The sequence below is a fragment of the Pezoporus wallicus genome, unplaced genomic scaffold (assembly GCF_028554395.1).
Source record: "Pezoporus wallicus isolate ANWC-B61680 ecotype Strahan unplaced genomic scaffold, APGP_CSIRO_Pwel_v1 scaffold_13239, whole genome shotgun sequence".
Lineage (NCBI taxonomy): Eukaryota > Metazoa > Chordata > Aves > Psittaciformes > Psittacidae > Pezoporus > Pezoporus wallicus.
Genome location: NW_026642052.1, coordinates 1,112,683 through 1,126,051, shown reverse-complemented (window position 1 = coordinate 1,126,051; position 13,369 = coordinate 1,112,683).

The following is a 13,369-nucleotide window of genomic DNA, read 5'->3' as shown; positions in this document are numbered from 1 at the left end:
TGCTTCTTATGAAAAGTGAATTATATGAAGCTCATACAATTCTGACCCACCAGCTGTAACATTTCTTTTAAAGTCTACGTGTCAGTTTGGATAAATGGCTTTGGAGAAGCAAGAATCTTGCGAGTCTCATCACTTATTTCTGGGGGTGGCAGGCTGTCAGACACTGCTATGCTACAACAGAGTAAAGAATGTGCACCTCTTTGCTGCTATGAAACAGAAAATATATTACATTCAAATAGGATCTTCCTAGAAGATTAGCAAAGTTAGATAATGGGAGACCTGAGTCTGTGTTTCAATAGGAAAAAAAAAAAACATTGGTGAATATCTGGTAGAAAATTTTTATTGAAAAATAATTTTAAATAGGAGAATTTAGGAACTGCCAGGCCATTAGTTAATCTTTTCCAGCATCACTTCTCTGAAAGGAGCTCATTTCAGAGCCTTCAGATTAAAGACTAAAATACATCTACAGCATGATATACCTAGATCATATACCATGATATCATCATGATATACCTAGTTGATATACATGAATGACACAGTTATACTATGATATACTGTCCTGGGTTCAGCAGTAGCAGTCATGTTTCTCCTTCATGGTAGCTGGTGCAGTGCTGCTACTGACTGCTGAGTGCAGTACTGCTACTGCTGAACCCAGGACATATACTTACATATCTAAGTATAAACATATCCTGGGCTGCATCAAAGAAAGCATGACCAGGGGGTCAAGGGAGGTGATTCTCCACCTCTACTCTGATCTTGCGACACCCACCTGCAGTGCTGTGTTCAGCTCTAGGGCTTTCAACACAAGAGGGACATGGACCTGTTTGAGCAAGCCCAGTAGAGGGCCATGAAAATGAGCTGGAGCATCTCTCCTATGAAAACAGGCTGAGAGACTTGGGATTGCTTAGCCTGGAGAAGAGAAGGCTCTGGGGGGACTTTGTAACAGCCTTCCAGTACCTAAAGAGGGCCTACAAGTAAGCTGAGGGAGGAACTTTTGACAAGAGTATCTAGGGATAGAAAAAAGGGTCATGGTTTTAAACTGAAAGAGGGTAGATTCAAATTTGATATTAGGAAGAAATTCTTCACAATGAGAGTGGTAAGGCACTGGAACTGGTTGCCCATGGAAGTTGTGGGTGTCCCATCCCTGGAAGAGGAGTCACTTTTGACTAGTCTTGTGAGTTTCTTTCAATTGCTCCATTTCAAAACAGGAATGAGACAATATTACCGTGGTAAGGTCACAACAATTTTATTTTCAGAAAACTGTTATTTCTAGAATAACATTTCCTGGGTTTTGGGAGAAAGTGCAAAACCTTAAAGTTCAAATACAATAAATAAAAATACTACTCTAGCTAACCCCTTCTCTCTGACAGCTGTCATTCGGTACATTTGTTCTGTGTATTAGGACATTCTGATTAACCTTATTTGCATTATCTTCTCAGAAATTTCACCATCCTGGCAGGCTTTTCTGTTCCAATGTTTGCTTCCAGAACAATTTATTGCGGGTGAAGCCCTTGGAATGAAGTGCCCATCTACTGACGTCAGTAAGAAAGTTGCCATTGTCTTTAACAAGCCCAGAATTTCATATTCATCTCCTCTGAAGAAGAAATATTAGTTGGACCTGGCAAAAAATGAAGTGCACTGGTCTGACTTCAGGAAGAAAGGCAGTACTGAGTGACATCAAAGGTCCATGTGGGCTAATATTCTGCCTCCACAAACCACTAGCACCAAAATTCAGTACAAAGACATTTTACCCTGACTTCCCTCCTTCTACCAGTCTCTACTTCAAGGGATTCCTGGGCTATATGCACTTTTCTGTCTGTTTAGCTACCTTCAGTGAAGCTCTCTTCCATGCAATTTTCCAGTCTTTGAGCCCATGGTAAATTCCTTTGAATTCAGCAGCCACAATATCCTGGACAAGGGTGTTCACAACTCTATAACCAACCATGTGATGAACTGGTTCTTCCTGACTGATTAGAACAAGGTTTCTGTTGTTTTCATCCAACACTCCTATTTTTTTTTTTATATAAAAAGTCCCCATCAGTTTATCTAAGGTCACTATGGTTTTATGGCTCTCATCCCAACTGTCTCTTTTCCAGTCAGAAGATTCCAAGTTTACAAAACTTTTCCTTCTATAAGCCATTTTCCTTCTAAGCCATTTCATGCCTTAGATCCTTGTTTGCCTTCCCTGAACTTGATCATGCCAAACCCCGACCTTCCCACCCAGTGGTAATGCCAGTTTGGAGCCCATTAAGTGAAATTTGCACTTTTTCCTATATTCATCAATTTATCTGCACGAAATTCTATCTGATGTTCTGCTGACCAGTCATTCAGAACTGTTCTTTCCGCCATTCCTCATAGTCAGCTGTCACCTTTACTACCATGTGTAACTTACTACCTCTGCAAACTTTGTTAACTATATTGTTCATGTCCTTTTCCAGGTGACAAGAATAAGAATTCCCAGAGGCAATCCAGTGGGAATGTATAAAGGACAAAGGTTGGTTTGGCTATAGGTTTTAATATGCCATGAACATCAAAAGTCAGCTGGCGAGATTTGTCCTAGTAATTCCATGCATTTGACTTTGTGTAGTGCTACCATAGAGGCAAACATGCCATTGTTAAAATGTCATATTGTATAAAGAGGAGTGCTGCATACAGCATATGAAAAGGAAGACCTGAAAGGATTGGGCTGGTTGTGTGTGGAGAAGCCAAGATTGAGAAAACTTAGTGGTCTTCCAGCTTGTTAAAGATTGCAACAAAAACAAAGACAGGAAACCATTATTCATGTCCACTGAGATAGGACAGGGCATAATGAACTTACATTGCTGCAAAGGAGAAAATGCTTTGTCATTCAGGATAAGTAAAAACTAGAAAAGACTGCCTGGAAAACAGAACTTGACATCACTGGAGGTTCTTTAAAAAAGCTCAGACAAGTCTCTGCTAGGAAAGAGTGTAGCTGTATTTTTCATCTCAGCCTGGGGCTGTGGATAGAATGGGGTTGTAAAAGTGGGCTTGTCTGAACTCATCATCTTCCCAGGGAGGAAGTATGGCAGAGGTGTTTAAATTTCCTTGGCTAACAGAAGGATGTAGGCCCTCTACAGACATGATCTGATTTTCAGAGGGGCAGAACTACTTCAGCTTTCACTAGCTTGTAAACACACAGGTATTCTCAGTCTTTGACACCTTGGACTTGTTCTGCTGCTTTGAGGACTACCTAAACCTGATTCTACCTTCAGCTACACAAGATTTATTTACTCTCTATTAATATTCAGATAAGCACTTTATTTTACCCATGAGACGAGGCTACAGGAATACTTCAGCCTTTGGCTGGTGGGGTGCTTGGGGTAGGGAAGAAAGAGTGCTTTCCATGGCTTAGCTCCCAAGACAGAAGGGGGTTGTGAAGAGTCTTGCATCTCTTTCTCTGTTTTGTAGAGGTGTTTTGGTTACTTTTTCATGCTGTTTGAAACACAGAACATAAAGTCCCTTAAGAAGAAAAGGTAGTCTTCTTTTTTTATAAAAAAATAAATATATATATAAACATATATATATCTATATTTTGTGATGTGGGGAATAGGACAGCAAGAATATCTCTGCTTTTGTGAGTGTATTACATAAATAATGCTAAATGGAAAACATGTAACTTGTGCTGAATGCCAACTAAACAAGGACTGGAAATCTCTGTACCACCCAAGCACCTATCAGTACAAAGGCAGGAAAATACTTTAGTTCTGAATGTAGATACTCAACCTGAATATCTGTATATGTGATAATGATAAGCAAAAAAAAAAATATACCTGTACAGTTCAGACATTTCCATAAACAAAATGCAGCAGAGTATCTCTGCATTACAGATAGGATCCCACAATATGCAGTGAGTACCTCTCAGAGATTAGGCTTCAGTGCAAGGAAGAAAATAGTTGAACGTTTGTAATACCTACTTTTCAGCAACTGCAGTTTGAAGGGATTGGAGGAAATCTTTTTGATGAGGGGTTCAGATGAAGCTGAAAAATAAATCAGTGCAATCAGAAGCATAGCCAAATACCCAGACAGTGTAAACTGGAACAATGCTGCTGAAGTCAATCAAGCTCTGACAACTTGCAAAAGCCAAACTGCTGCTCTAGAATACTTTCTAAACTGAAATCTTTCATATAGTGCTGTCTACCTTTATCAAAGCAGAAATTGCTCACAGAATAAGAAAATTTATTAGCTCTGAAACAAACACACTTCCATCAGCTTTCGGAAAATTTTGGACAAGTACATGCTCTACAGTTCCAAGAATCCAGGAGGCTGTTTCTGAATCATGACTTTTCTTAGTAAAATAAAACTTCTGACAGGTATTAATGAGAGTCTGCAGCATTCCTCTGCCTCAGCTACAAAGCTGGATGGTCCTAGACCTGTGATACAATTAAAGTATGTGAAATGAAACCTACCTTCTGCTTCACCTGTCAGTCTTTATGAGGAAGCAGCATATAAAAGGTCTTAAGTTCCTAAAAATGAATGCACCATGGATATAGATAGGCAAATTAACACCTACCTTTTGGGAAGGACAGGTTAATGCTTCAGCTGACTTCAAGCATTAAACTGAAGTGCTATCTTGAATTTCATTTCTCTTCACTAAGGCTGGAAACTGAATCTGATAGAAGGCAGGGTCCCTGACAAGATTTCAATCTCTCTGATAAATGCAATTGTGTTGACATAATATGTTCAGATCTCTGTAAAGCATTTCACTTAATGCCATATAGCAGGCTGATCTTAAAAGTTTGTCACTACCAAAAAGTTAACGTTGTCTTTATCAAACTGATTGAAAACGTCCAAATTATGGTTAATGGAGTCACCAGCATATAAGGATGTCTGCAGGAGAGAGAAAAAAAAAAAGTCCTTGGTGATGTTATTGCTCATTGCTACAAATTGATGCAAGTGGAAAATCACTTATAAGTTTGAAAGTGGTAGAGTTTATTAAACACTAAGCCAAAGCAATTAACATTATAACCAATCTATTCATTACTGATGCAGAAATGGTTTTGTTTTTCATAATAAAAAAAAGGTGTTCCTCCTCTGAAAGACCAGAAAGGATCTTTGTGAAATCAATTTCTAACTTTCTGCATAAAGCAGACTAACAAACTTCCCTGGTTTTAATCACGACTGAAGCAGAGTCCATCCTTTTGAAAACCTGCATTCTCTACTTAAAACTGCCAGTGATGGAGACTCCAGCACTTCATAAATTGCTCTATTGATTAGTTGACTTCATTTGTTTTAGTAAAAACAAACATACTAATTCAAAATACAGCAATGATCCTCATATCTAGCCTAAATGGAATTATGTTCAAACCTCCATGCTTCTGCTCTGGCAGCATTATTTGCCTGCTTGACAGAAGAGACCTGGCTACAGTCAGTGGTGTTTAAGCAGAACCAATGAAGTATGAGGTAGCGCATAGCAGCCTACGTGACTTCCAGAACAAGATTCCTCTGCATTCTTCCTGCCTCCTGCAAGACAAAATAAAATGGGAATGGATGAATCCAATGCTGTCAAGCTGTAGCACATTGTTTCTTGAGAGGTCAGAATCACATCACAGGTATAAATCCTTCACTTTGCCTTCCCCCAGTGCCAGGGCCCAGCAGACATTGCCAGGAAGTGCAGAGGTATCACGTGGCAAGAACTGGTTTTGGTGCTGACACAGATTTGCTGCTTATTTTGCTCTCTATATAGGCAGAAGAACTAAAGGGCTGAGTGTATAAGAGTCAAAATACATGCTTGCTCTTAACAGAGGCACATGTGCCAAAACAGAGTAAGTTTTGTAACTGCCTAAAATTATACAAATACTTCCTCTAAAAGCATTGTGTAATCCTCTAAAATCCAAAATCTATACACTCATGTCAGAGAAGAAATGTAGAGCCACAAGCCACCCTGTTTAGATAAGGAAATAAATGTCTGATAAATAAATACACTAACGGTATAGCAATGATCACTGGGAACTTATTGACTGAATCTCAAGATGGCAAAACCAGCATACCAAAGTGAGAGGCTCAAAATCCTAGGAGAAAGAATAAACAGAATTATATTAATAACTATTGACAGGGGTGAAGAATTTTATAGTGCACAGAGATTTTCCAATTTGTTAAGTCAGCCTGGCAGAACTGACAAAAATTACATTACTAGACAGCATTATCTTATGAAATGTCTGTGTGTCACTTTGAACCTTACACATTTGACTTTCCCATTCTACCTTATGACAAAAAGATTTATTTAAAATTCCAAATACAATTTTGATCTTTGTGATACCAAGTTAGAAGAAATAAATGACGTTTTTGTAAGCTACCATATTTGCATAGTTACTAATGGACATACATAAGCACTCTACTTTTTTAACCATTTTTTTAAATTGGTTAAAAGCAACTAGAACAAAATTATAGTTATTATACATATATAATTATATGCATTTTAAGCATTAAAGCATATTATTCCTGCAAACTACATTTAACACTGCCGTGGTTTAAAACCAGTCAGGCAGCTCGTTCACTCACTCCCCCCCTTCTTTCCCTCCCCCTACTCCCACAGGGATGGAGAGGAGAATGGAAAAGAATGCAACTCCCACGGGTTGAGATAAGAACAGCCCAGTAACTAAGGTATAACACAAATCACTGCTGCTACCACCAATAATAATAATGATAAAGGAAATAACAAGGGAACAGAATACAACACCTCACCACCAGCTGACCGATAACTCACCCCCCCAGCCTGACCAAGCACCGACCGATGCCTCCTCCAACCCCGCAGTCCACTAGCCCTTCTGGCTAACTCTCAGTTACATCCTGGGCATGACGTGTTGTGGTATGGAATACTTCTTTGGTCAGTCTGGGTCAGGTGTCCTGTCCCTGCTTCCTCCCGGATTCCCCTCCTCCCTGGCAGAGCATGAGGCTCAGAAAAGTCCTTGGCCAGACCAAACATTTGAGCGTTATCAGCTCTGTTCCCAGGCCGAAAGTCAAAAACACAGCGCTGCACCAGCCACTAAGAAGGAGAAAAAATGACTGCTACTGCTGAACCGAGGACACACTTCAAACAGAAGAAGACCTTTCACTCAATGTAGAACAACTGTTGTGATCTAATGTGCTGTCATTGTGACTTTTCTCTTTTGAAATCTCTAAACATTCCCAGACGTCAAATTCTTAGGCATACATCATAAGCCCATTTGTTTTTACACTGATCTTCAATAAAGCCTGTTATCTATAACAGAGTGCAGTCTAAAGCCTTACAAAGAGTTCAAATATACCAAAGATATTATTTATCAGCTGGTTAAATAGTTATAGAATAAATTGTAATGATCATTGCCTTTCTGAAACTGTGATGTACTTAGACATGTATACGTTGGTTTTCAAAGCTCTCATGAATTTCATAGGCCCTATTTCCATGACTTGTAAACTTCTGCCTGAGCTTAATTTTGGCATGTTGCTCTGAAAACCTAATAAGTTGGCTGGGACTGAATACAATAAATGGTAAAATGAATGACTTACTGGGAGGGTAATTGCTCATAGCAGATTAATGGACATACTTAATATTTCTGTAAATTTAACATCTCTCAATGCATACAAAGTGTCAGTAATTATTTCTACCATACATTTTTTTCTCTGAAACCAGGTATGAAAGTGGGTTCAGCCTTGCTGCTGAAACTTCTCTTGCAAGACCAGGGGATACCAACATATACACCTGAATCTTTCCTCAGAGGTCTAGTTTTAGACATAGAAAGACAGGTGATACAACAGAAGACAGCACAACGTGCCACAGAATGTTTGCAATTGCCCATTTGTTCAGTAGCTTACATAGCTATATAACACTATCCTGCAATCTTTAAGGTTTTTTCTACATGTGGTTTCATACATTTGACAAAATGTATGAAAAAACAAATAGCCTTTTTAAAGACCATCTGACAGAGACATGGACCTGACAAGAAGCAAAATGATTGCAGGTTTGTTCCAGTCAACAGGTTGAAAACTTTATTTTTGAAACATCAGATGAAAAGCAACACATTCACATATTTCATTTTCAACACAGTTGAATCCTCTTTAAAAAGGCAATACAGTGTTCTAAAAGCTGTCTTTATGGTATTTCTTCCTTCTTGAAGTAAGCCTCCCTATATATTTTCATGATATCGATATGTCTTCTGGTCCTCCCCACCAAGTTCAGGCACTAGTCACTTGCCTAGACAGAAAGAAGCTTTTGTCTGTATTTGTTGTGCTTGATTAAGAATTGACTCTTTCTTCTCTCAAAATTGTTCCTGCTTCCCACTAATAAACAGCCTGCTCTGATGTAAACTGAACACATAGTCTGCAATTTAATAATAATAATAAAAAACTCAAAAATCAGAATTGTTTGATGTGTTTAAGTCAAACTTTTTATTCCAGCATTTCCTATGACAATCTAAGTATTCATACTGGTGTGTTTTCTCTGTCAGCATTCACTTTGAAGTAAGAGCATTGAAATGTGTTGCTTTTGTATAAAAGATTTTTGATGTAGGGGCACTCACATAAACAGGTGGGAGAAGAAATAGGACAGCACCTAGATTTGTTGTGTACTGGTATACAAGAAGTAGCTGTGAAAGGATACGATCAGCTTGAAGCTATTAAAGCAATCTTAAAATTGGATCCTCCAAATAACTTTATGTTTGTGCTCACCAGCTTGGAATCGTTTAGGGTGATCTTGATGATACTAATCTTTCTGGAGAAGTTTATTAAAAGAAGAGGCCAAGCAAATGTATTCATTTTGACTTTAAAATTGATGAGGTGGACCACTAAGCACACCTGCTATGAAGGCATGTGAAAGAAACTCTATGTGATGAGCAGGATTTGGGGTATCTATCTCAGTCTCTAGCTTGGAGAGAATAAGACAAGGTGCTGGGTACATCAGATCTCCCTTGGAATAATCTTCAGACAAACAGGCTATAATCCCCCACGTTCTGAGCATTAACTGATAATATTTATAAAAAGCCTTGATATTGTTAAACAACAGAGGAAATTTAAATGCAGCTCAGGGGATGACTTTCTTTTATGCTTTCCTTGTGAGGCTGCAGAACTGTCAACATTAAGTACCCATGAGTTACTACCCATAAACCCTTATGAAAAGAATTATGTGTTAGGCTAGTTTTGAAGATGAGGAAAAAACAAAGGTTAGGTTTGGATTATATTTCAGTAATAGCAGTGTATGATGAGTTTAATAGGAATACAATGCTCTTCATATAACCAGGATGGCTCTCCATCGATGTCATTATGCAAGTACACATTCAGACAAAATCAAGAGCACAGTGGAAACTTGCACAGCTGTGGAACAATATAATATGTGAAAACTGGAGGAGAAACAAATTGAGAACTAGTGAAGATCTGGGATTTTGAAAATATTGCCTGTCATCTCAGCTGGAACTCTTTGTTAGAGGAGTATTATTACCAAACCAAGTATAAACTGATGCAAATCATTCTATGACACTACTTGCAAGACATGAACTATCAGATGTAGCTGCAAAATCTGCAATTTCAATCTAGGTTGAAGGGTTCTTTGACTGTAATTAACTCTAATTCCAAGACAGGAAAGGCAAATTGTGTTCTCCACGTGGTATTTAATTTTCAGATGCTGTTCCTTCACCTTTTTCCTCTGGAGGCAAGACTCTGGAGTACAAATTATCAAAAGAGACCTATAATTTTGGATTTGACATAAAAAAGATATGGGTGCCTCATAGACATTATCCACCTGCTATCATAACACTAAACACATGGTTATCTGATGGATTGATCTTACAGTTTCCAGAAGAGAAAGCTGCAGTTTCTCCTTTGAATAACATTTTCGTTTCAGTGAATGTCATTTTAGTTTCAGTAAATAATCACACTTTTTCAGCTTATGACTACAATCAAGGTAAAGGAAAAGCACTTGAAAAGTGGCTGGTGTCTTTTAAAGAATAAAGATGATCTGCGGTTGAGAGCTAAGGCCCAAGAATTGCACAAGATATAAAATAGATCTAAACTTCCAGTAAAGCACAAAGTATGGTGCAAAGCCCACACTTACTGTCCTAAAATTGAGACCTAGAAATCAAGGCCAAAATTCTAAGAAAAGTACGGAGTTGGGAGTGATGATAGCAACAGTAGGACTTCACTTTTTGAAGTTTGTAAGAATCAGTGCTGGAACTGATGCTAGCTAATGTCTTCACAACTTACATCAATCAAAAGAAAAGTATGCCAATGAAGTTTCCTGATGAGACAAAATTTAGACAGAATATATGAGTACATCACATGTGAGGAATAGTGTGAGCCTGAGGAAATAAACAAAATACAAATTTCAGACAAAATGCAAATTTCATTTCACAAAGTAAGATTTTAGGGACGATGATAAACATTTCCAAAACTTTCTGAGCTGCAGACAATATAAAAGGAAACTGTCAGTTTGAAACTAGGTAGGATATATACTTGATACATACATGTGGAAGAAAAATCAGGTTTTAATACTCTAGTAATTATTATAGATATAATATAATAATTTAATTTGAGAAACAGTAACAGACCTTCATACACATTCATCGATTGGTGTTTTCATAAATCTGTGATTCGCTACGTTTGCTTTGGGACTGCATCTATAAAAAGGCTGAGATGCCTTCTTCCAAAATCAGCCCCTCAAAACTCTTGCTCAGCTACCATCTAATCCTGAGGGTGCTTGAAATAGCTGGGACTTCCTATGTCTTGATGAACACATGAAAGTAAGTACCTGTCCCAGCTCCTAGCCTCATTCATCTCACAATGTAGCACAGCCCTCTTCCTGTCTCACTTTCAGTATGTTGGATATTCCCAAATAAAACCCATCAAATAATAAAACCGAGCCACAAAAGGATGCAATATCTGTTAACCCACTGGTCTGACTGTCAGTATTCACATAAGCTATATGTAATTTGTCTTCCTTCCCCACTCCTGTATGATACCTTTAACACAAAGCTCACTGACAAGTTCTTTAGAAAACAAGGGTTTCTTTAGACCTTCTTACCAAATCTACACTTTTCAAAGAATTTAGAATTCTGTTGGAAAATGGAAATCCTTAAACCAGGACATGTTTCCAGTATTTTCTATTATGTACTCAGCGACTGGAGTCTAGCACTGACGTCTCTCAGGGAAACACCATAGCTATTAGGCTATTAAATTGTTCTCACACTTATTTGCCACAGTCTGGTAAGCACTTCATTATTTTAAATACAGTGGAAGTGCTACAGGAGGATTTGAGAGCTATGTTCCACACTTGGGTCAGGATAGTTTTTAACAAGCGAGGGCTGCTGCTCTCCTCACAAACTGCCTTTTCTCATGGACTACAGCTTAAAGCAAACTTCTCAGCACAGAACAGCTAGCTGAAGTAAAGCCACACAATCCTCTGCTCAGATGGCAAATGACTGCAGATGACTTTTGTGGGACAAGACTGGGACATAGGTAAATGTTCCTATATTTGCTGCCCCTACTAGCAATACAAATACCCAAAAGGTATCGTCAGGCTCTACTGTGCAGTTGCGTTCATTATAAGAATCACACTTTCTACCAAAATTTTGGCTGGCAAAATAAATAAACTCTTTAATTCTGACTTGATACATTCCCTGAAGGATTCATGGTTGTTAGTTTTGTGTTCCAGTTGCTTCTTTGTTCAGCACAAATACAATGAATAGGCACCAGGCTGCCAAAAAGCCTTCATCGCCTTCAGTAACTGAGTACTATCTCTTAGGCACCTCAATACCAGTCACCTTCGGATTAACAACAAAGTAGCTTGAACTTTAATTCCCCTGCTCTTGTGAGTAAAGCCCCTGAGTCCATGATTAAATCAACCTGTTTTTCAAACACTCAGGAGCTGTGAAGCACGTTTTGTAAACCAGCTAAGCAAATTTGTGAGGGTTTAATTTTCAGTTAAAGCCTCTGCAGTGTGGTGTTTCTTTTTCATTGGTGACAGTGAATTGCTAGCTACCCCATCTTTACTTGCCAGTCTCCATATTTTCTTTGGTTTAGAAACAATTGTAGCTTTAACAAATTCAGAAATCTGACGAACATCCCATGTGTGTCTCCTAGACTAGAGCTAATTAAACATTTCCTTCTTCACTAATGAAATACATTTATTAAAACAGCTAATTTTGATGTTTCAAACCTATTGAGAGGTTTTCTTTCTTTGGGTAGATTCATGATCAGGCATATTCTTGCAAAATACTACTAGTTCACCAGGTGTGTCTTTGTACTTCATAAGGGTCTGTACAAGCTGTAATTTCTGACAAGCCAGAAAGACAAAACTTGGAACTTGAAATGTACGGACTTATTTGTCTGTGGCTGTACACATATTCCACAGCAAGTGTGTTCCTGCTTAAGATGACCCAAAAGCCCATTTGTCATGAAAACCACATCTTTCCATCTCTAAATGTCATTCTTTCAACCACAGTATTAGGTGATGACACCTACTCTTAGACAGGCTTGCAAAATGAGGTGTTCAGAAACTACTACACTCACAATAAAAAATTCAAAGATTTTTCCAGATGTTAAACTATACTCTTGGGGTTTAGTCTTTGCATTAATACCTCAAAGCAATAATTCAGGTGTCAGTAGAGCCAAACATGATCACTGGATATGACACAGACACCTTCCTAAACTGCTTGTGCTTGGAGGACTTTGTGTTTTCCCTTGACACACAACCCTCACATTTCTGAACTTTCTGTTTGTCTCCAGAGAACAACTTCATGTTCTTGGAGATCCTGCAGCATGTTTAATCGTGAAATATGTATTTATATTATGTTCTTGTGAAGACCTAACTTTGCCCCTTTTTGCTTATTTTCAGTAAGCTAAAATGAGTAAATGCTACTCCTTGTCTGCAGCACACCATATGCAGCACAGCCAGAAAACAGAGAGCAACAATAGGAATTTCTTGTCTATACCAGCACAGCTGTAAGTAAGTGAATTTTACAGATAATTTTGAACTACACCACTGTCTTTGGGTCTTCATCTTTCATCTAGTTCTTTTGCTTCACGGAGACAATGCTCTGTATTTATTTATTTAAATACACTGTAGATTTCTACTGTAGCTAAATCTTTCTAGGGGGACAAACAAAAAGCAACAAGAGACTTCAGCCAATTAATTGGCTTTATCAGCCTGGACATCATTCAGCACCTTGTAGTTTCTTATTTTTGTTTACAGGGAACACACAAAATATATTTCTGTGTACCTGCTTCTCCATGGTCCCAAACTAATTGGGCCACTGTCTCACAAATTGCCTAATTGGCTGAACATTCCTAGCCTTCTGATTTTAATCAGGGACACATGGTGCATATCAATAGCCTGCTTCATTACGCCTGAAGAAGATCCAGGCTACTGTCCATTTTCAATTAA